At 47.5% G+C, this 24,527-nt stretch overlaps 1 long non-coding RNA gene across 3 annotated transcripts; it reads left to right on the forward strand.

Annotated features, from left to right (window-relative positions):
* The first annotated feature begins 193 nt into the window (after positions 1–193).
* Positions 194–24,339, forward strand: LOC309518135. 3 transcript variants are annotated; one of them, XR_014213342.1, is made up of 3 exons: positions 194–467; positions 1,982–2,109; positions 22,934–24,339. It is a non-coding gene; the product is annotated as an uncharacterized lncRNA (long non-coding RNA). The 3 variants fall into 3 exon arrangements; XR_014213343.1 differs by having other exon boundaries at positions 196–467; positions 1,960–2,109; XR_014213344.1 differs by lacking the exon at positions 194–467 and having other exon boundaries at positions 1,783–2,109.
* Positions 24,340–24,527: the final 188 nt, after the last annotated feature.

Here is a 24,527-nt window from a genome sequence, read left to right on the forward strand (position 1 = left end):
CCTCGTCTGCGCGTGCTCCGGCTTCCCAAGCCGAGGGAAGCGCTGAACCCGCGCGGGGAGGAAGGGGGCTTCACGTGCTTTCAGTGCGCAGGCGCACCGTCTCCTTCCACTTCGCCGGCCGATGAGTCGCCGGCCGATGAGTCCCCCCCTCTGGTAACGCATGCGCAGATTGTTCCCGCCTTTTTCCTTCGCCAAGCGTCTCCTTTGCCAGAGGACGGGCGCTGCGAGTATTTCCCGCCCAAAAGGCCACGTGACCCCCTCAGATTTTTACCTCAGAATTCAGTTTCGCCCATTTTACGACTGAAGTTTTCTGCTCAAATGTTTCCAGTTCTGCCGTTTAACTTAATTTATTTAAGAAAGTTGATGCATCCTTTGATTAAAAATAACAGATATTAGCAAAACCGGTTAAAAAAAGAGAACTATTTAAAACATTCCCCCCCCCCCATGCATATAAAGCTAGGATTAAGGTAATAATAGCCTGATGGTAACACATGTCTATGATATCTGGGCAGGTTTGCCTGGAAAAAATGTATTTTAGCAGGTGCCCAAAAGAGGGCAGCCTGATGTCAATAGGCAGCGTGTGCTGTTGGATTTCTTTCCAATGTGGCACCTGTAACTGCCATTTTCTACCATAAAAATAATAGCCACGATTAAGGGCATGGCTGCTGGATCAGACCAGGACAGGAGTGAGGCAAACACGAAGGATATAAAATAAAATAATAGAGTGAGCAGGAGGAAAACCAGGCTGATTGCCCCTAATAGCTTGCAGAAAAATCAAATGATTGAGCAAAGCAGGGAACCAAGAGCTTGCCCAAAGCGTAAAAAGGGAAAGAAGGAAGTTAAACCGGGGAATCGCCAAACAGCAGGAAATTCCTGATAAAGTTCGTTTTAGAAGGGGAGCAACCGCAGCAGAAACCACAAGCTCTGTAGGAAACGGGGTATTTCCTACAGAGATATATATATAGTATTGCATATTTATACACTTCAGAGAGAGAAGTAGAAAATCTGATTCAAGCAAAGAATCGTGTCAGGGGAATGAGCAAAATGGAAAACAACCCAGAGGAAAATGAAGCCCATTTGTGATGGATTTTAAAATGAATTCCGGTGTCCTTTCAAAGCAGGGCTGCCTGATCCTACTGAGCCCAGGGGCCACATTCACCCGTGACTAAGCCATCCGGGGGCCACGTGGCAGAGTGTGGCCACCCATTAAATTGTCAATGTAATGAGCAGGGAGGAAGGGAGGGATTTGAATTGGCCGAGATGACTGCCAGGATCCGAGATTTGGGAGAAGAAACAATCGAGGAGGACTGGAAAAAATTTAAGGACTATTTGCAAAAGCTTTATAAATTATATGAATCTTAAGAATTCGCATGATTTGGAAAGATTAGCTCCAGCAATGAGAGTGGATGACATATGAAACTAAATAATAAATAATGAAAGGACCAATGTTTAAATGTTTAAAATGATATTATAATGATATTATAAAATGATATACTTATTGACAATAAGTAATTTAAACTAAAACGTAAGCTTCTGAAAGTATAAAAGAAACGCATGAAACAAGGTCATAATTTGCTGATATTTTTATTGTTAAGAATGCATTGTGAGGGAGATGTGGGGAAGTCCGATAGAACACTGAAATAAGCTTTGAAATGATCCATTTTTTTCTTTTTTCTTTTCTTTGTTGTTGATGTTTCTTTGTATAAATTGACTGCACATATCTATCTGGGGGGGAAAGCAATAAAAATATTTTTTTAAAAAAAAAGGAAGGGAGGGATTTGTATTTCTGTCATGGCGCTGGGCTGGGCAGGGAGGTTTAACCTTTTTTTTGCACATCCCACCACTGTGTCGATATGTTATATACTCTCTCTGTCACTAACAAAATTGGGGGATCTCAGATGGGTAGGAATTTGCTAAGGAACGGGTTCAAATCATGTCCCTGCCATGGATGTCCTCCAGCCATTTTTCTTTTCTTTTCAAGGGCCTTTCCTGGAATGGTGGAACTGATAACACTTGAACGACGAACCCATTTTATAGCTTGCAAGACCAGCCACATTTTACTGCCCCAACTGACTGCACTGTATCCCAGCAGCCTTTGTGAGCTTACAGGTAAAAAAAAAAAATTGGGGGTGGGACACACCTCCCACATTATTTTGCTGTCTTCCCGTTAAAAAACATGTTGCCCTGAGCAACGGGCAATCCACTTTTAATTGTTTGTTTTGTTTATTTGTTATATTAAAAAATTATAGACTCCTTGGCTGCTAAGGAAAAAACTCAAAGTGGTTTACAAAAAGTTAAAACATTGAAAGCCATATTTTAAAATACACTGAAAGTTGAAAGCCAAAAGAGAATAGACTAACTAGGCATGTCCGAAGTCCGTTTCGGGGGCCTAATTTGGCCCACCGGTCGGTTTAATCTGTCCCCTGTGGCAGTTTATTTCCTGGGGTAAAATCCTAAAGAAACCTTAACAACTTCAATCCTAAAAGAAGCTCAACAACTTTGGTCAGCCTTCACACATGTTCACTTCATCAAATCTGGCCCTCTTCGAAAAAAGTTTGGGCACCCCAATCTATGGCCTTTAAATTGTGAGTGTGGGGAGGGGGCTATTGATTTTGAGGTAAAATCCTAAAAAAAAGTTCAACAACTTCAAAAGGTCAAAAACTGTGGTTGGCCCTTTGGTTGGCCCCCATGGCCCTTCACTTCATCAAATCCGGCCCTCTTTGAAAAAGTTTGGACACCTCAAAGTACAGTAAAACTCATGCAAGCTTTCTACACAACTGGGTAAAGGTAAAGGGACCCCTGACCATTAGGTTCAGTCGTGGCCGACTCTGGGGTTGTGGCGCTCATCTCGCTTTATTGGCCGAGGGAGCCAGCGTGCAGCTTCTGGGTCATGTGGCCAGCAGGACTAAGCCGCTTCTGGCGAACCAGAGCAGCACACGGAAATGCCGTTTACCTTCCCGCCGGAGTGGTACCTATTTATCTACTTGCACTTTGATGTGCTTTCGAACTGCTAGGTGGGCAGGAGCAGGGACCAAGCAACGGGAGCTCACCCTGTCGTGGGGATTCGAACCGCCGATCTTCTGATCAGCAGGCCCTAGGCTCTGTGGTTTAACCCACAGTGCCACCCACACAACTGGGTAGACTTGTCTAAATTAAGAATGTATTCAGGCGCCGAAAAGAACAGTGAGGTTGCCTATCTGATATCAATAGGAAGGGAGTTCCAAAGTGTTGGTGCTGCTACACTAAAGTTCTTACAGATGTGGTGGCGGCATTACGTGAAACTTGTAAAAGTGCCAATTTTGCCCAGGCTTGCATCTTGCAGAGGTCTCTTCAGTGCTGCTAGCACAGCAGTTTGACTTCACACCTGGAGGCGCTTTCCATTGTCTCTTGAGACAGACAGATGCCAACAACAACAAAACCTCTAAACTTTATTAGCACGATGCGCATGTTAAAAAAACAATCAAATCCCTACCTGTGTGACTGTGAAGGAGTGAGGACCAGGGGTCCACCTGGGTCCACTTTGGAGAGCCAGGGTGGAGCCATTTTATAAGCTGAAAGCTAAAAAAGACATTTCTCTCTCCCCTGCTTGCAAAAACAATATTTTTGCAACACAGCGAGTTTGCAAGAGGATGCGGTCAGGGGATTTTGGAGCTGTTCTGAGAAACTGTTCGTTTGCCCAGGATGTCTAGCCCACCACAAGGTTCTAAGCCGAGCAACCTGTTAAAACCACAAAAGAGGAGGGGGTCAAGGAGCATTTAACCAGTAAAAGGGGTCAGAAAGATTTTAAACTCGCAGCGCCACCTAGTGTATAATGCAGTCTGGAACCGAAAGACCAACATCAATTATTTAATTGGTTGAGCTTCAATGAATATGCATAAAGGGGAATGTTTGAGGGCTGGGTCAAGGGTTGAACCATTGTTTTGCCTAAGGGGATAAAAACTGTTTGCCCCTGGTGTTCGGGGGCATTTTCTCTCATTTGGCAGCTGAATGCACCCCTTTGCTTTGCTTGTCTGACAAATAAACCAAAGTCAATAAAACTTTTGTAATTAAAATATTGCTGCCTGGATTTTTCCATTCTGGTCTGTATTCTGAAGTCTCTAACATTTCTGGTGCTTGCGTGACTCGGATAGGGACCTTAAGTCCTCAAAAAGACCAGAAGGCAGCTCCCTTGTCCTTTTCTAGGCAGGACACAGGGGAAGGGCCAATAGGCCGCTTATCCTGGCGCCACCGAGGCTTTTCTTCGGAGGAGGGCGAAGCCAATTTGACCCTTCTGCTGGATCCTGGAAGAGAAGGCAATGGATTGAAGGACCGAGCTTGACAGGACAGGGCAGAGTCCAGCCGGCTGGTGAGTACATGACAAAGGGCCCTGGGGACAGAGGAAGACAGAGACCCCCTTGTAATTAAAAAGGGGAAGGGGCATCCTGATCACATGCCCAAGCGTGTTTGGTGGCAGTAAGGGAAGGATTGGCCCCTGATACCCACCCACGCTTAAGGATTTAAAGGAAGGCAAAAAGGAAAAAGGGGGGGGGGGAACCGGGAGGCTAGTTTGTGTGGTGCAGCGTCCAGTGAAAGAGGCACTTGGTGCGTGTGTATGTGTAACCCCAGGGTATTCCCCTGGGGTAGAACCAATAAGTATTGCGCTTCCCAGCAGCGCGAGTTCGACTGGGCGAGGAAAATTGGGAAGTTTATGTGTGTTTGTTTGGTGTTTGGGGACGCTGCACAAGGGCCATATTAAATATGGGAGGGAGTGGCTCAAAAGGTCTAATAACTCCCCTAAAGTGCATGCTGAACAATTTCAAAAAAGGATTCAGCGGAAACTATGGCGTTGTGATGACGCCAGAACGCTTACACACTATGTGTGAACTGGACTGGACACAGCATTGAACTGGGAAGAAACATAGGGGCCCTAGCTGGGACAGGGCAACAAGGAGTATCTTTTGAGGCTGAGTAGTTACTTAGAGAAGAGTTTCAGACTCAGATTCAGATTTGGGAGCGATGGAGGGGATCGCTCCAGAGATCCCTTAGGTTATCCAAGTTAATATACAGAACCAGAGTGCATACAAAGCTTTCAGATCTCTGGACCTCAATGAAGGCAAGAGTTCAGCCAGGCAGAGCTGGAGGGTTCTCTGCTGAGCTGTAAGTTTGATAGTAAGTACAGCTTGACCAGGGAGGGCAAGCTAAATCCCAGAACTTAGCTAGGGAAGAGCTGGGTATCTATGTGACCAGCGGCAGTTTGGAACACATCAGGGAAACCACCAGTAGTGCCCTAGTTTCTCTGATGACCAGTGAGAGGTGGTCTATGGCTAGGGAATACGAAATGGTTTTAGACCTATAGCAGTTATAGCTGAGACAGGGAGGTCAATTTAATTGGTGTCCTTAACCAGGCACCAGCTGGATGGCTCAGTGCTCAGGTGTGTCTCAGAGAACACTGCAGCAGACCCCTGGTTTGAGACTCAGGCAGAGAAACCTCAAGAGAAGACCTGCATCTTTGTGGCCACCACAGTTGACAAGTTAGTTGCCACAGAAAAAGGATGAGGGAACAGATGAAAAAAAAAAAACAAAACACAAAAAAACTGCATAAAACTAAAAGAGGAAGAAGAACTTTCTCCATTTAACTTGCATGAGTTTGTGAACATGGATGAAGTTCTAGAGGTTCACGTGATAATAGAGAAACCCCCCCACCCCCCTGGCTGAAGAAATATAAGACTGATCAATTCAAAATTAAGGAGCACAGGCAGGAAAACGCCTCAAGAAGCCCATTTACCAGGGATCCGAGGCAAAGGTCCTGGCCCCACCCCCATATGATCCAAGTGCCGTGGTGGCCCCCTTGGGAGGACAGGGACAGCCCCATATCCCCAAAGCTCCACCGCCGCCCCGATATGTGGCCCCCAGGAGCCGAAGCGGGAAAGGGGGGCTGCCAGACACCCCAGATGTAGACGAGGCAGAGCCCAGTGACCAGATCCTGAACAAAATATACCCCAACCTTAAAGAATTGAGGGAAAGGATGAACAAATACAGAAGTTTGACCACTATGTATCGAGAAGCTGCAGAAGCTTATTGCAATATTTGAGGCAAAGCATTGGGGGAGCACATAAAGCGGTCCAGGTCCACCGCAGAGGCAGGAGAAGCAGAAGTCCTGACCCCCCCTTCGTGTAGTTTGGGACAAGCCACTCCCTGCGCCTCCGTTCACCCTTCAATATGTCCCCTTCACTACCATCCCAGGCAGTTGTGGACTTGCGGTCCTCTATATTTGCAGCGCATGAGGCTACCTGGGCAGATTGTCAGCAATTGCTGAGCACTCTCTTTACCTCAGAGGAAAGGAGGAGAATTAATACACAGGCTTTAGAATTTCTTGGAACGCCTGATGGAGGCATACAGAATTTGGACCCCCTTTGACTTTGAACTCCCTGCACATGAGTTAATGGTAAATGCCTCCCTCATAGGACAATGTGCAAAGGACATTAGAACCAAAATCCAAAAACAGCCTGGGTTCCAGGGCATGTCCAGATTTCAGGTCATGGCCATCGTTTAGAAGGTGTTTGAACAAAGAGGAGAGGCTGAGAAGAGGGAGAAAAAGCAGTGGAGGAAAGAAAAGGCAGCAGTGCTAGGCACAGCAATGGCTCACAGGCCAGGGACCCGAGGGGTCCGCCGTAGCCATTCAGAGACCCGCGGCCAAGGGGGAGGAAGATGCCTGTTCAGCAACAGTAAGGCCATAAGAATTACCCCTGTGAAAGGCTGCATGGAGCCAATTGGGAAGCCTGGTCAAAACGCATGTATTACTGGCTGGCAGAAAAGCAACTATGGGAAAGTACACAGGCTGAAACAGGCTTTGCCCAGCCCATTAAGAAGTTTACAGGCGCAGTGGAGGCTTGTGAAGGAGACGTGGCTGATGCTCTAGAGAAGCCCTGGGTTGCGTGGCAGGGATTGAAGACGGCATGTCAGGCTGCAGTGGAGACCAAGCCCAGAGGGGGCTGAGTACCAAGCCCAGAGGGGGCTGAGGCTGCTTTGGGAAGTTGTTTCTACGGTTCAACGCATCTGTGTGATGCACTGTGTGTTGGAGAAAGGCTGAAAAGGCAGTTGCAAGCTGTTCCTCAGGCAATGGAGCACCCAAAAGTGGGGGTGCAGGCCAGGCAAGCCATTCCAAGAGTTCTGAGGAGGCCAAAGTCTCCAAGAGTTATTTGTCCTCTGAGGTGAAGTCCAACAGCGAAAGGCATTGCCATGCAATTGGCAGCTGGATGCAAGGCTAACATCTATATTGATTCTAAATATGCCTTCTTAACCCTGCATGCGCATGGCGCCCATACGTTCCAGAAGTTGAGACGTTACTAGAAACATGCACTGCAAAGGCCATGATAGAGGTTGGGACATGGTCACCAGAGGCAACCGGAAAGCAGATAATGCAGCTTGTGAGGCAGCTCTGAAACCTCCACCAGTGGTCACCACCGCCCTCAACCCAGCTACCCTGTTGCCGGTAGGAGAAGGTGAGGAGCAGACGCACGATTGCATTGAGGTTATGGACACAAGACTGGACCAGGAGAAGTGGCCAGAGGAAATCGATTGGCAGACAGAGTGGCCAAGGAAGCAGCCCGGGAACCGGCCCCGCCTCAGTTATTGGAACAGTGGTCCCAGAAGGGATCTTGAGCACTGCTGACAAACCAGATACTATGTATCCACCCACATGAGGCTAGATGCCACAACCAAGCAGCTGGAGAAGTATGTCTATATAGCCAACCTTTATCAACTGGCGGCCCAGATTTCCAGGAAATGCCTGCTATGCCAAAAGAATAATCCCAGAACTCACTCCAGACGATGTGGAACCACGTTACACCCTTGATGAACAGCAGTGGACCAGCCAAGAAGGAGCAACGCTCCAGGAAGGACCAGACAGCCGTGTTTTTGTGCCCCAACATCTGGCCAGCACAATTGTAAAGAATTACCACGAGTCCACCCATTTGGGAGGCCCAGCTGCTAAAGCACACGTTGGGAGAATATTCTATCTCAACTAACTGCTGCTATAACTAACTGCTGCTATATCCCAAAACTGTGCCCTGTGCGCCAACCAAGAGACTGAGACTATCACCCTTTGAACTTCTATATGGCAGGCCAACCCCTTTCGTCCGAGACATCCCCGCCAGTTTGGGGCAGATGGGAGATCACATCACCCAAGAACAAGTGCAATCCCTGTGTTTGTTGTGTGTGTGTGTTTGCTTCCTTTCCAGGTATTCCCTCGAGCGTACACCTGCAGTCCCGCGGCAGTCTCGCTGAGCCGGTTCACCAGTTCCTCTGGGTGACAGCGTCTGGCGACCCCCTCATCCCCAACTGCAGTGAAAGTAGTCGAGGTGATCCCCTGGGTACATCACACGCATCTGAAGAAGGGTGTCTGGACTTGCAAGAGAAATCCTGCTGACCCTCTGAAGTTGATCATCACCTTGTGTCTGACGCTACCAGGGAAAAAGCGTTAGGCCACGGGCAACGAGATCCTGCGACTAATCATCACAAGGACAGTTACAAAGACTTTCTCTTTTCTCTCTTATTTTCTTTATTGACTTGCTAATGTCTTATTGCCCTGACCCTACCGAACCATACCAACCCTATTGGCCTGCTGACCTCTGCTATGACTGGTTTGTCTTGCCGGTGGTAAGAGACGGCATACTCGTAGGCTCTTGGGAACGAGGGTTCAATAGGGCGGCCGCAGTACAGCATCCCACTCTCCCACTGTGGCTCTTTATTCACTGCATTGCCCAGCGCACTTGGATGTGGCTCCTCCGGGGAGCTGCAGGATTGGTCGACCGCTCTTGTAGTTGTGGGAGAATAGCCTGCTGGTTGCAGGGTAGAGCACTGTACCAACCCCATTTGATAATCAGGTGCACATTAAAATTACTGAACAGGTGCCTGTAAGTTCTGCAGCCCCACCTGTGGTTGTCGTAGTGGCTCAAGCCTCCCTAAATCCCAGAATACTACCTGAACTACTGGGCCTGGTAACTCCACACCTAATACCCTTGAATGTGGCAGGGTATTCTTGTGGCTGCATAAGAGTTGCCGCCCAGTAGACAGACAGGGCACCTAGTTCCGGAAGAATTGGATGGGAGGGGTGCCCGCAGGCAGGGTCCCCAACGTAGAAACTTGCTCTCCAGCAAATTTAGAGGCACCACTAGGACTTTTGGTATTGGGACCAGAACCCCTTGATATAGTCACCCCGTGTGTCAGGCCGTTGCAGGGGTGGATATATTCTTGTGGGTGCATGGTGATATATGAAGAGGGGGAAGCCCCTTTTGGGTATAATCTCTTGAGGAGACAACACGAGGGCCCAGTCCACCCACAAGGGATTCTAGGGAAATTGCTCCATATAGTGGGTGCCTCAGCAAAAAGGTGGAGAGTCACCCCTGAGGCCCAGCGAATAATTGAATACGAATATCAGTGGGCCCTTCAGCAGTAAAAGAACATTAGGAATGGCCCCCGAGTATTGGTGGGAGGAACTATGGAAATATTGGGGTTGGTGGGTAGGCGTGGTATGTACTGCCCTACTTCTCTGGATACTCCTGTATTTTTGCTGGCATTGGCCAAAGCGGGAAAGAGTTCCCTGGTCTCCCATGCCAACTTTTCCCGTCTAATGACTGAGTGGGGCGTCCATAACCCCTACACTAGGTGTTTACAAGTGGCTAAAGTGGTAACCCATTCTGCCAATAAGTCACCCCAACAGATGCCACGAGTGGACTACCACTCCTCCCACTGCCACTTAACCGTTCCGCCATTGGTCAATGCAGCTACATGTACGCATGTCCTGGCTCTCTATGATGTGGTACCTATAGGTCCATCAAAATGAAAATGCAGAACCATAATCGGTCGGCATTTTCATGATGGAAAGGGGGGGAATGAAGGAGTGAGGACCAGGGGTCCACCTGGGTCCACTTTGGAGAGCCAGGGTGGAGCCATTTTATAAGCTGAAAGCTAAAAAAGACATTTCTCTCTCCCCTGCTTGCAAAAACAATATTTTTGCAACACAGCGAGTTTGCAAGAGGATGCGGTCAGGGGATTTTGGAGCTGTTCTGAGAAACTGTTCGTTTGCCCAGGATGTCTAGCCCACCACAAGGTTCTAAGCCGAGCAACCTGTTAAAACCACAAAAGAGGAGGGGGTCAAGGAGCATTTAACCAGTAAAAGGGGTCAGAAAGATTTTAAACTCGCAGCGCCACCTAGTGTATAATGCAGTCTGGAACCGAAAGACCAACATCAATTATTTAATTGGTTGAGCTTCAATGAATATGCATAAAGGGGAATGTTTGAGGGCTGGGTCAAGGGTTGAACCATTGTTTTGCCTAAGGGGATAAAAACTGTTTGCCCCTGGTGTTCGGGGGCATTTTCTCTCATTTGGCAGCTGAATGCACCCCTTTGCTTTGCTTGTCTGACAAATAAACCAAAGTCAATAAAACTTTTGTAATTAAAATATTGCTGCCTGGATTTTTCCATTCTGGTCTGTATTCTGAAGTCTCTAACAACTGCAATGTAAAAGGCACGACCACAAATGTGATGGGAAAGTATGGGGAGGGAAGAGGAAGGTACCGGTTCTTACAAGTTGCAAAGTTCTTAATTTCCACAGGAGGAGCTGTGTGACTCTTTTCCAGCCAAAACAACAAACGGTCTTGCGGAATCTTAAAAGACTGGTACAAATTTCTTATGGCATAAGGGGTTTTTTTGGACCAGAGTCCACTTCATCAGGTTCATCCTGAGTCATAGGTATATAAACCATATGGTTTTGCTGCAGGGTGGGGGTTGTAAAAAGTGAGGTCAGAGGAAAAAAGAAATGTGGGGAGACTGCAGGCAGTGATAATCTCATACTTAGCAGTGGTAATTCACAAAACATTTCTTGATCCTGGCACGGACAAGCCAATTACAACAAAGAGTGTGCTAAAAATCCTTTGACTTGGATAGCCCTGAAACACTTCATCTACCCAGCGCTTTCACAGAGCTTCAGTCTCCCTCTGAAGTTGTTTTGCTGCAGGACGGCTATTTGACGGTCATTTATCCAGTGTCCTGGCAGGTTGAAATGTTCCCCCATTGGCTTCTGGATGTTGTCATTTCTGGTCACAGGGTGTGTGTGTGTGTGTGTGTGTGTGTGTGTGTGTGTGTGTCTGCTTCATATTTTGTGTAGAGAATGGCCTGTTTCTGCTATGCAGAAGGGCATCGCTGAGGGATGATAGGAAACGCCTCGGAAAGATGAGCAGGTGACTTAAGCCCTCATGCTGTGAATGGCATTCCTAGGGCCTCCGACAGGGAAGACGTGGGGATGGCCTCTGGGCCTGATCCAAGGGCTGTCCCCCTGGGTCTGGATCTCCCCTTGGGGAGGGGGCTGCCTGTGAGCCAATACGGGCCTCCCACCCAAGGACCCATTTGAATGCAATCAATTCAGGAAGAGGTGGAGCCAAACACTGTACATTTAATGCACATGGCTTCCCCCAAAGAACCCTGAGAAGTGTAGTTTGTTAAGGATGCTGGGAACTAGCTCTGTGTGGAGTAAACTACATTTCCCAGGATTCTTTGGGGGAAAGCCTTGCACTTCCATTTGGACGATAGAAGTGACTGTGGAGGCCAATTCTAGATCCACATGTGTGGTGTGGATGTGACCTTAGTGCCTCAGATTAGCTTGGCTGTCCCATATCTCTCCCCATCTCTGCTCCTGGCAGGTGGCTCTTTCCTCTAGCCTTTGATAGGCTGATATGTTCTGTTTTGCGGGACCCACCTTGTTCTTTGGATTTATGCTGTTCTGTTCCATTCGGAGCGGGTTGCTTTGTTTTATAATTATAATAGCTTTATCTGTTTTTCAGTCTGTATGCTGTAATGTTGTTATCTGCCCTTACGGTGAAGGTTGGGTAAGAAATGTTGTAAATAAATAAATAAATAACTTGTGAGTGCATCTGCCCGGAATTAAGCATGCTCAGATATTGTTAAGCTGATGAACTGTGCACCCTCCCCGGCTGAGCGGCTCTTAGGTCTGGGCTATGAAGTTTTATTACTTTAAAAATAACTGAACAACTGTGAGAGGTGAGAGATTCTTTGAATGCCATCAGGGGATGGTTACTTTCACTTGTGTTGCCCCACCCTCAATTCCCTAGGAGCCTGAATAAGAGAGTTGCTTAATGGATATTTGCAGCTTGACCTATTGGTAAGCTGTATGCATGTTTTGAAGGGACGTAGGTGGCGCTGTGGGATAACCACAGAGCCTAGGACTTGCCGAACAGAAGGTCGGCGGTTCAAATCCCCGCGATGGGGTGAGCTCCCGTTGCTCGGTCCCTGCTCCTGCCAACCTAGCAGTTCGAAAGCACGTCAAAGTGCAAGTAGATAAATAGGTACCGCTCCGGCGGGAAGGTAAATGGCATTTCCGTGCGCTGCTCTGGTTCGCCAGAAGCGGCTTTGTCATGCTGGCCACATGACCCGGAAGCTGTATGCCGGCTCCCTCGACCAATAAAGCGAGATGAGTGCCGCAACCCCAGAGTCGACCACAACTGGACCTAATGGTCAGGGGTCCCTTTACCTTTGCCTTATGCATGTTTAACATACATATTTATAACATACATACTTGGGCAGGAATAGCCAGCTGCACTAAGATGGGAGACACCTGGCTTGCCGGTAGTCCATGTGAAAAGGATCTAGGGGTCAGTGGACCACAAGCTTAACTGAGTCGACAGTGTGATGCAGTGGGGGAGGCTAATTCTATTAGACTGAATCAACAGAAGTCGAAGTGTCCAGATCAAGGGAAGGAATAGTTCTGCTCTATTCTGCCTTGGTCAGACCACACCTGGAGTCCTGTGTCCAGTTCTGGGCGCCACAATTTAAGAAGGGTGTTGATAAGTTGGCATGGGTGCAGAGGAGGGCGACCAAGGGTCTGGAAACCAAGCATTAGGAGGAACAGTTGAAGGAGTTGGGGATGTTTAGCCTGGAAAAGAGACTGAGAGGAGATAGGATAGCCAAATATCTCAAGAGCTGTCACATGGAAGATGGAGCAAGCTTGTTTTCTCCTACTCCAGAAGGGAGGGCCCGAACCAATGGCTTCGAGTCACAAAAAGGGAGATTCTGACTAAACATCATGAAGAACTTTCTGACAGCAAGAGCTGCTCTGCGGTGGAATGGACTCCCTCAGGAAGTTGAGGACTCTCCACCCTTGGAGAGCTTTAAAAGAGGATTAGACAAATTCATGGAGGAGGAGAGAGCTATTGATGGCTGCTAGCTGCAACGGCTATTGCTCTGTATAGTCAGAGGCAGTGATGCTTCCAAGTACAGTACCAGTTGCTGGAAAAAACCACAGGAGGGAAGATTCATGTGCTCGAATCCTGCTTGCAACTTTTTAACCACTGTGAGAATATCGGCCACTGACCAGCAGGCTCTTCTCATGTTCTTAAATGAACTGCGAATTGTTGGTTATTAATTTTCTTAGTGCTGCATTGCTGTGATATCTGCTTTATTGTGTTCTAACTACAGCATTACTACTGTAGTTAGACTTGTGATTTTTGTGTGAGCCACTTTGAGCACATATTTGCTTGTGGCCAATGCGGTATGTAAATAATTAGACAATGACTTTTTAAAGCCAGTCTTGTGAATTTGGGAAAGGTTGTGTGCACTGGGGCGGGGGCATGGAATGGGTTTTATTTCAGATTGCTGTTCTTTTTTTTCTGACCAGCGGGCAGCCCCGTGTTTGTATGAGAATGAGCTTGTAGGGTTTATATTTTGTTGTTGTTTCCTCCTTCATTAAAATTACAGCTTGTTGTCAGGAGCCAGGCTGTTTGCAGCTTTCTCATAACCAAAAGGAAGTAGGCGGCAGTGAGGAACTGTTTAGCTCTTCACACTTTGCTGCTGCGAATAAATTTCCCAGCCCCTAAACCTCCTGGAGGAATTCACAGCAGTGGTGGCAGCAGCGAAGACACCTCTTCCAGAACCTGGGCACATGCTGGTCATGTGTTACCCCAGACCTATTTCCCCAGAAGTTGCTTCTCTTAAGTTTTCTTGTCCACTTTGTCGCTGTGGAAATTTCAGCTTCACGGTCTTTCTGCAGAAAAGGCTTCATAACTTTTAGTGCAGTCAGAAATTGAGCCATCTTGGGGGCAGGTGAGCAGAGTGTTTGCGAGGTGCAGAGTCAGGGTTCAGGTGACGGCATTGGGCTACAACGAATGGGGCAGGGGTAGTTCAACTGAAACAGCTTAAAATAGCACATATTTCCCCAGCTTTCCATTAAAAATAAAAAGAGGCGGACCCCTAACAGTTGTGTCTGTCCCCCAGGTGTTTACCCCTGTGAGGATTAACGGGCTGTAGCAACTCACATTCAGATCCAACATGCCCTGGTGTCCCTGTTGGGCAGAGTAAGGTAGTTGCCCCAGGCAGATGACTTTGGGTGTCATGAAAGGGAAGCAGGCTGCCAGTTGTTTTAATTCAGTGTTTCCCAACCTTTTTTGGGCAAAGGCACACTTGTTTCATGAAAAAAATCTCGAGGCACACCACCATTACAGGCAACATCTCGCGGCACACTAGTGTGCCGCGGAACAGTGGTTGGGAAACACTGTTTTAATTCATTGCTAGGAGTGCTTTTATTCCCAGGGAGAGATGTTGGTGGGACTTTCAGCCTCAGGTGGACAAAGGTAGCCAGCCTTGGGAACTGCATTCTGTGCCACCATCAGTGCTTTTCTTATAGGAAAAAAAGGTGCCAATACAGTGGTACCTCGGGTTAATTACTTAATTCGTTCCGAAGGTCCGTTCTTAACCTGAAACTGTTCTTAACCTGAAGCACCACTTTAGCTAATGGGGCCTCCCACTGCTGCTGCGCTGCCAGAGCACGATTTCTGTTCTCATCCTGAAGCAAAGTGTGGGAGACACTATTTCTGGGTTAGTGGAGTCTGTAACCTGAAGCGTATGTAACCTGAGGTACCACTGTACTCCCCATGAAGTTGTTACAGTGACTGCCACACTTTTAACCAGAGTGTTTCTACTGGGGGGGGGGGAAGGTGCCTGTACTGCGTACCCTTGAGTGCCCCCAGAAAGACTGAAAAAGCACTGGCCGCCATCCAGCCAGTACTGGCTCCTGAAGACACTGTTGGATGAGGCAAGCATGCCCCTGAAACTTGTGGTTTTATTGCTTTTTAGAAGACCTGTTTTAATTGCTATGCTTTTTAGCTCTTTGCTTTATTGTCTGTTTTAATTAAGGCTGCCTGAATGTTAATGTGTGTTTTTAATTATGGTTGCATGCCACCTAGAAGCTGTTCTGGCACACGAGCAGTACAGTGGTACCTTGGTTCTCAAACGCCTTGGTACTCAAACAACTTGGAACCCAAACACTGGAAACCCAGAAGTAAGTTTTCTGATTTGCGAACCTTTTTCGGAAGTTGAACATGCTCTCTTTTGAGTGCTACACTTCCGATTTAAGTGCCACACTTCCATTTGGAGTGTTACACTGACAATTTGAGTGTTACACTTCCGATTTGAGTGCCACGCTTCCGATTGGAGTGTTTCGCTGAGGTGAGGTCTGTCTGTTTTTGCTATTTATTTTACGTTTTTGTGGCTCTTTTTTTCTTTCTTTTTTTGAGACTGTGTGGAACCCAGTTCAGCTACTGATTGATTGATTGATTGTGTGACTGTTTATTGCTTTTGTTTTATGGATCAATGGTCTCGTTAGATAGTAAAATTCATGTCATGTTTTAGCGGTTGTTTTTAAAAGTCTGGAACGGATTAATCCATTTTGCATTACTTTCTATGGGAAAGCACACCTTGGTTTTGGAACACTTTGCTTTTGGAACAGACTTCCAGAACGGATTAAGTTTGAGAACCAAGGTACCACTTATATAAATTAATTAATTAAAAATGCACCTTGTCGTGGTATGGTGGTGGCCGGGATGTGGTGGTAGAGCAGGGAGAGACAGACATCATTTGCTGTTCAGCCTCAGGAGCTGAAATTTCTCAGGCAAGCCCTGTCATTTCCCACGTCCCCTCCTCTTTTTCACTGTGCTGATTTTTAACTGGCAAGCTTTTGAAAATATTTAAAAATGAATGAATAAACAAACAAACAACAACAACAACTCACCCCCATGCTGCATGCTTTGCAAAGACTAAACTCTTCCTGATTTATTAATGCAGCACGTGCAGATGAGGGTGGGTGGGCAGGCAGTGCCTCTGTGTAGCTGCTCTGGGGTGAGGCTGGGGGAAGCGGCTGCGTGTGTGGATGTGACTCAGAGAGCTCCTTGATGTGAGGCGTTGATGTGTGGGCATCAAGCACTCCTGTTGAGTGAAATCTCCCACTCCCTTATCTTCGCCCTTGCCTTCCCCGCCCTGCTTTTTGATATTCGTCAGGAGGCTGCCTGTGGAGGAAGGAGTCATGCCAACCTCAGCGCCACCACACAGTGTTCTTGTGATTAGAGGCAACAAATTGTTCTGTGCATGCTCCATGTGAGAAAACACTCCTCATAGTGAGCAACCTGCCTTGGCAGGTCGGATGGCCAGCAGCTGACACAACCTCAGGTGTTCTGAGACTGGACCGTCTCTCCCTTGGGATGGGGTGTGCTAGTCATTTGGGTGGGAGGGGTTCCTGCAAGTAGTGGAGCCAGAAAGGTCCTTTGTTGTTTAGTCATTTAGTCGTGTCCGACTCTTCGTGACCCCCTGGACCAGAGCACGCCAGGCACTCCTGTCTTCCACTGCCTCCTGCAGTTTGGTCAAACTCATGTTGGTAGCTTTGAGAACACTGTCCCACCATCTCGTCCTCTGTCGTCCCCTTCTCCTTGTGCCCTCCATCTTTCCCAACATCAGGGTCTTTTCCAGGGAGTCTTCTCTTCTCATGAGGTGGCCAAAGTCTTGGAGCCTCGGCTTCAGGATCTGTCCTTCCAGTGAGCACTCAGGGCTGATTTTCTTTGATCTTCTTGCAGTCCATGGGACTCTCAAGAGTCTCATCCAGCACCAGAATTCAAAAAAATCCATTCTTTGGCGATCAGCCTTCTTTCAGTTATTAGAAGACCACTATTGTGTCCCCTCTTAATGGTTTAAGGTTTAACCTCCTCAACTCCCTAGGACTGCGGCACAACCCTCCAAGTGTGATGTGACCAGCCTTGAATAGGTTGGAACTATTAACTATTTAAGAAAGGATGAGGAAGAAAAATGCTTCCTTCTCTCCCTGCGACAAAGGGAGATAGTAGTAATGGGGGACTTCAATTACCCGGATATTTGTTGGATGTCAAACTCAGCCAAGAGCATAAGGTCAAACAGATTCCTCACTGGCCTTGCAGACAACTTCATTGTCCAGAAAGTGGGAGAAGCAACAAGAGGAACAGCCATTTTAGATCTGGTCCTAACCAATGTTGATGACCTGGTTAGTGGGGTAGAAGTGGAAGGATCATTAGGTGCGAGTGATCATGCTCTTCTGAAGTTTACTATACAGCGGAAAGGAGCAGCCAAGCATACTAGGACTCAATTTCTTGACTTTAAGAAAGCCGACTTCATAAAACTTAGGGAAGTGCTGGGTGAGATCCCATGGACAGTAATACTAAAAGGAAAGGGAGTGCATGATGGCTGGGAGTTTGTTAAGAGGGAGATAGTAAAAGCACAACATCAGGCAATACCAATGAGACGGAAACATGGAAGGTGCCTAAAGAAGCCAGGGTGGCTATCTAAAGAACTTTTAACTGAGTTAAGATTAAAAAAGGATGTGTACAAAAAATGGAAAAGGGGGGAAACCACCAAAGAGGAATTCAAACAAATAGCCAGCACGTGTAGACACAAAGTCAGAAAAGCTAAAGCACAGAATGAACTCAGGCTTGCTAGAGAGGTTAAAAGCAACAAAAAAGGCTTTTATGGGTATGTTCGTAGCAAAAGGAAGAACAAAGAAACAGTGGGGTCACTCAGAGGAGGAGATGGTGAAATGCAAACAGGGGACACAGAAAGGGCTGAACTCCTCAATGCCTTCTTTGCCTCAGTCTTCTCCGATAAAGAAAACAATGCCCGACCTGAAGAATTTGGAGCAAATGATTCAGCAGAGGAAACACAGCCCAGAATAACTAAGGAGATAGTACAAGAATACTTGGCTAGTTTAGATGTATTCAAGTCTCCAGGGCCAGATGAACTGCATCCAAGAGTATTAAAAGAACTGGCAGATGTGATCTCAGAACCACTGATGATGGACTCAAGGGCATCCTGATCAAATTTGCAGATGACACCAAACTGGGAGGGGTGGCTAACACCCCAGAGGACAGGATCACACTTCAAAACGACCTTGACAGATTAGAGAACTGGGCCAAAACAAACAAGATGAATTTTAACAGGGAGAAATGTAAAGTATTGCACTTGGGCAAAAAAATGAGAGGCACAAATACAAGATGGGGGACACCTGGCTTGAGAGCAGTACATGTGAAAAGGATCTAGGAGTCTTGGTTGACCACAAACTTGACATGAGCCAACAGTGTGACGTGGCAGCTAAAAAAGACAATGCAATTCTGGGCTGCATCAATAGGAGTATAGCATCTAGATCAAGGGAAGTAATAGTGCCACTGTATTCTGCTCTGGTCAGACCTCACCTGGAGTACTGTGTCCAGTTCTGGGCACCACAGTTCAAGAAGGACACTGACAAACTGGAACGTGTCCAGAGGGGGGGCAACCAAAATGGTCAAAGGCCTGGAAACGATGCCTTATGAGGAACGGCTAAGGGAGCTGGGCATGTTTAGCCTGGAGAAGAGGAGGTTAAGGGTGATATGATAGCCATGTTCAAATATATAAAAGGATGTCACATAGAGGAGGGAGAAAGGTTGTTTTCTGCTGCTCCAGAGAAGCGGACACGGAGCAATGGATCCAAAGTACAAGAAAGAAGATTCCACCTAAACATTAGGAAGAACTTCCTGACAGTAAGAGCTGTTTGACAGTGGAATTTGCTGCCCAGGAGTGTGGTGGAGTCTCCTACTTTGGAGGTCTTTAAGCAGAGGCTTGACAACCATATGTCAGGAGTGCTCTGATGGTATTTCCTGCTTGGCAGGGGGTTGGACTCGATGGCCCTTGTGGTCTCTTCCAACTCTAGGATTCTATGACTCCCCCCCCCCTTTTCTGGTTCCTAGTGAGATCTTAACACCAGCAGCATTTCATCCAGGGCTGTCTTTGTCTTCCTCCCCTCCTCCCCTTTCTCCCCCCACCTTCGAGGAAGAGCTTTCCACGTTCCATGCTGAGCAGGCAAATATGAAAATGAGCAGCCAGTTATTAACATTGTCAGGGGATACGAGAGATCAGCATCTCATTCTGCTTGGCTGTGAATCTAGGCAGACTAGGCCCAGAAACCCTTTCCCAGGGCCTGGGTCTTGAGTCTTGGCGCATGTGAAATAAGACCAAGAGTGTCTCTGAGCTTGTTCTTAGCATGTTTCCCACATCACCAAGCAATTGCAGCCTGTCTCCTCACATCTTGGACTTATCAGACAGGGTTTGCACAGCCAAACAGGGCAGATTCCAGGACAGCTCAAATGTCCCAGCAGCATCCCCCCACCCACCTTTTTAGAAATTAAACTCATCAAGTACCTTGTTCTACCTGGAAGAGTAAAGGTGGTCTCTTGGCACTAGGAGAAAGGGGCTGTGGGCTCTTTTGGCGGCTTTCACAAGATGAACTAATGGTCAACAGAGTTTGAGTGACGGCCACCAACATGGATTGCTTTAAAAGAGGATTAGACAAATTAATGGAGGAGAATAAGGCCACCGATGGCTACTAGCCACAGTGGCTAGGTCCTTGGAGGTAGTATCGCCTCTGAAGGTCAGTTGCTGGCAGTCGCAAGAAGGGAGAGTACTTTCACACTCCGGTCCTGCTTACGGGCTTCCCTTCGGGGCACCTGGCTGACCACTGCGAGGAGAGTATGCTGGACTAGATGCCCCCCCCCTTTGGCCAGACCAAGCAGGTCCATTCTTATGTCTGCATGAGGGCGTATCTATACCTCAGACCTGAGCCATGACTGTTAAAGAGGAACAATCTTATAGTCTACTTAGCGTTGATACAACTAATATGAACCGGCAGCTTCCTAGTATGAACCACACCTAACAAAAATCAGGTTTGGGGGCTTTTACAGAGAGCTGGGAGGTTTAGGGTTAACTTCTAGAAAAGCATTCCACAGGCTTGATGTCCTTTCCCTTGCAATTGCCTTGGTGTCCAACTACCATTGACCATAACATCCTTCTGGACCGTCTTGAGGGGATGGGAGCTGGGGCACTGTCATACAGTGGTTCTGCTCCTTCCCCCGGGCCGTGTTCAGAAAGTGGTGGGGGGGGGGATGAGTGTTCAGACCCCTGGGCTCTCACTTGTGGGGTGCCTCAGGGTTCTGTCCTCTCCCCCATGCTTTTCAACATCTACATGCAGCCGCTGGGAGAGATCATCAGGAGGTTTGGGCTGGGTGTTCTTCAGTATGCGGATGATACCCAGCTCTACCTCTCTTTTAAATCAGAACCAGTGAAGGTGGTGAAGGTCCTGTGTGAGTGTCTGGAGGCGGTTGGAGGATGGATGGCGGCTAACAGATTGAGGTTGAATCCTGACAAGACAGAAGTACTGTTTTTGGGGGACAGGAGGCGGGCAGGTGTGGAGGATTCCCTGGTCCTGAATGGGGTAACTGTGCCCCTGAAGGACCAGGTGCGCAGCCTGGGAGTCATTTTGGACTCACAGCTGCCCATGGAGGCACAGGTCAAATCTGTGTCCAGGGCAGCTGTTTACCAGCTCCGTAGCTCCATCTGGTACGCAGGCTGAGACCCTATCTGCCTGCGGACTGCCTCACCAGAGTGGTGCATGCTCCACTCCCGCTTGGATTACTGCAATGCGCTCTACGTGGGGCTACCTTTGAAGGTGACCCGGAAACTACAACTAATCCAGAACGCGGCAGCTAGACTGGTGACTGGGAGCGGCCGCAGAGACCATATAACACCGGTCATGAAAGACCTACATTGGCTCCCAGTACGTTTCCGAGCACAATTCAAAGTGTTGGTGCTGACCTTTAAATCCCTAAACGGCCTTGGTCCAGTATATCTGAAGGAGCGTCTCCACCCCCATCGTTCTACCCGGACTCTGAGGTCCAGCACCGAGGGCCTTCTGGCGGTTCCCTCACTGAGAGAAGCCAAGTTACAAGGAACCAGGCACAGGGCCTTCTCGGTGGTGGCTCCCGCCCAGTGGAACACCCTCCCACCAGATGTCAAAGAGAACAACAACTACCAGGCTTTTAGAAGACATCTGAAGGCAGCCCTGTTTCAGGAAGCTTTTAATGTTTGATGTATTATAGTATTTTAATATTCTTTTGGAAGCCGCCCAGAGTGGCCGGGGAAGCCCAGCCAGATGGGCGGGGTATAAATAATAAATAATAATAATAATAATTATTATTATTATTATTTTGAAAAACCAAACAGCCCTGCTTAAATCAGGAGATAAAATACGTTAGTTAACTTGCACAATTCATTATCACGAGATGTGAAGATGGCCACTAAACGTAGGCTGCTTTAGAAAAGGACTGTGTGAAATGTTTGTAGAGGAGGAGAGGTCTGTCCAAAGGTTACTAACAGCCATTGGACAGACCTCTCTAGCTAAACTGGTCTAGAGGCAATCTCTACCTCTTCATATCAGGTACATGGGGATGAAGAAAACTGTGTCCCCCCCCCCTTGGAGGCTATAGAGGAAGAGGCATAGCTAGGCTCTCTTGCACCCTCGGCAAGGAGCTGTATTGGAACACACACACACACTGTCCCTTGTGCCCTTGCCACGGGCTCCTAGTCGCTGCAAACCAGAGTAGAGAGGCGTGTTTTTCGTACCTCCCTGGGCCTGGGCCATTTGCGGGGGCCAACGTAACCAACCCCTGGGTACGCCCCTGTATAGAGGCAAAAATCTGGCAGCTGGCTACTGTCTAGGCTAGATGAAACTTGGTTTGATGCTGCACAGCCAATTCCTACAAGAGGTAAAGATTTGCAGGTGCCTCCAATAAAAAACAGTGTTCTCGAAGCTACTAACATGAGTTTGACCAAACTGCAGGAGGCAGTGGAAGACAGGAGTGCCTGGCGTGCTCTGGTCCAGGGGGCCACGAAGAGTCGGACACGTCTAAATGACTAGACAACCACCTCTAAAATATCTATTAATATTATTTCCTCAGGTGCTTGCAAGCAGGGCTATTCCCATGAACTTAGCCAGGATTTTGTGGGGGGAGGGCAGGACTTTTTTGGAGGGCAGAACTGACGTGATCGGTCAGTTGGTTAAGTATTTCTATTGTTTTACTTGATCTGGGGGGCAGCTGTCCCCCGCCCTAGCTATGCCCATGGCTATTCCTGTCCATGGCAGTTGTCCTTCAACAGAAGCAGGTCCTTTAAGGTGGCTAAGAGGATGAATCCATATGAACCATCAGGAAGCTGGCACCAATCTTTCTACAGCACTTTTCCATGGAAGTTCGTTGGGTCTTGGGTAGCCCCGTCCAAAGCAGAAAAACAAATCCATTGGAATCAATGCAGTTTTGCAATGATGCCCGGGGGTTCCTGTGCATTGCTGAAATCTTTACCGTAACAGAAGATGTCAATAAAAATTGGGACAGGGGTGCACAGATTGGCAAATTCTTTGCTGCAAAACACTGAATTGGTGGCAGATAATTTCCTGTAAATATATATTTTTTTAAAAGGAAAACCCAGCATTGAGTGCAAGAAACTAGTCCTCAGAAGAGCAACCCAGCGTGACAGTTTTATTTTCTTTCCATCATTTTTTAAATATATAAATACCCTCCCATGAATCCCCAGCATAAATATTTTTGCAAAGCAGTTTCATCATCTTGCTACGCTAGACAATCTTGTGAAATATTTAAATCGGAAGGGTTAAGAACATAAAACCCAGGACTCCCAACTGGGTTCCCTCCCCCCAGCCCTACAGTGGTGTTGTATACTTCCCTTCTCCCCCCTCCCCAGTTTGCAACCCTAGTTTCTAATTCATGCCAGCGCCTCAACCGGTCCAGCCGTGTCTTGCGGACGCTAACAGGAAATTGTGGCTAATGGATTTACACTTAGTTGGAAGAAGACGTGAGAGAAAGGATGAGTTCAGTGGTGCTGAGATGGATATGAAGAAGACTTGCACCCCCTCCCATAACCCAACTAGGTTGGCAAAGATGAGATTTTAAACACACCAACTAAAAATGCTTGTATAGACATCGTTTCAGTTCAACCTACAGACCTCCCCAGCTGAGGTTTCCCATCAAAGCACTGACTGCAGAAAGAGAAGTCGTAATCAGTGAGGATATGTTTTGATGCCAGGCAAATGGAAGGATATGGAGGGGGACCCTGATGGGACTGGGAGTAAGAGATGGCGTTTGCGGAGAGGATGAGGCAGGTGGGGAAGTGGGCTGGGGGAACGTGGACCACCGATAGGATGAGAATGATATTGCTTTGACAAAATCCCACACTGGCCTAGGCTGCTTCCAGACAATGCGTTTATTGAGCATTCATTCACACCAATTTGCTTGCAGGGCAGTTAGGCAGCACTGCACTGAAGCAAGGGCTCCCCCATGATTTCCTTATCGCAAGAGGACGGAAAGCGCCCTTCGCGGCAGTCTGGAAGCGCTCTTCATGATCTACATCCGTGTGAGTTTAAAAAGGGTTACCAAGTGAGTTGGGGATGGGGGGACAGGCTAAGCAACACTGGCTGGTCTTCTGGGGCACCCCCCACAATGAGCTCTGTTGACTAGCTCTACGAAGGGGGAAAGTGGGCAATGTCTAAATAACTTTATCCCTGCCCCCCCCCAACATGAGGTGTTCAATGCATGTCACACTTAGCGTATTATGATGTCTGGCACTAGTTTACATCACGTTCTTTACCCTGTGTTTAACCTGCTATGAATAAAGCCCACAGAGTTCTTGAGTCCTCCAGTGCCCAGAGAGGGCCAGAATCTTCTTGCCACAGCAAGGAGCTAATGTTGAGCTGAGGATGGAGATTCACCCCTCTTAAAAAAACGTCAAGAGAGGACGAAAGGCATCAAGGCAGTTCCGCCCACCTGTGTTTTTCTCATCAGCACTCTTTGAATTGTGGCAGAATCGTAGTACAGTCATTTGAACCTAAGCCAAGTCCTAAGGATATGCCGTTTCCATTGTGGAATCTTCTCCAGGCTCTCTCAGACTTTCCACTTTGCTTTTATTGGCAGGAAAAATTAATCAGCCTAAAGGAATTCTTTAACTGAGTAGAATCAGTGGGAGATGAGAGGTTGGGCAAGGTCCATTTTCACGTCTTGAGTCTCTAAAATCAACCCAACCTGCTGGATCTGGAAAGTATCAGAAATGAAAAAGGTGGGGATAGGAGTACACTATCGCAGGTCACATCTGTAACTATTAAACGTTTTTGCTACTTGAGAAAACATTAGATTTGGGGGTTTTTTTGGTGGGGTATGGGGAGATCTGAAGAAGTGCATTTTCCACCAAAAGTCTGTTCCCTTTTCTCAGATCTAATGGATTAGAAAGCTGTGTTTTTATAATTCCACTGCCAGGCTGGAAGTGGCTTGATTTTGCTTATTTTATTTCATTTTCGTAAGTGAATGGGGGGGGG

This window comes from Podarcis vaucheri (genome assembly GCF_965113315.1).
Source record: "Podarcis vaucheri genome assembly, chromosome: 13".
In the NCBI taxonomy this organism is placed as follows: domain Eukaryota; kingdom Metazoa; phylum Chordata; class Lepidosauria; order Squamata; family Lacertidae; genus Podarcis; species Podarcis vaucheri.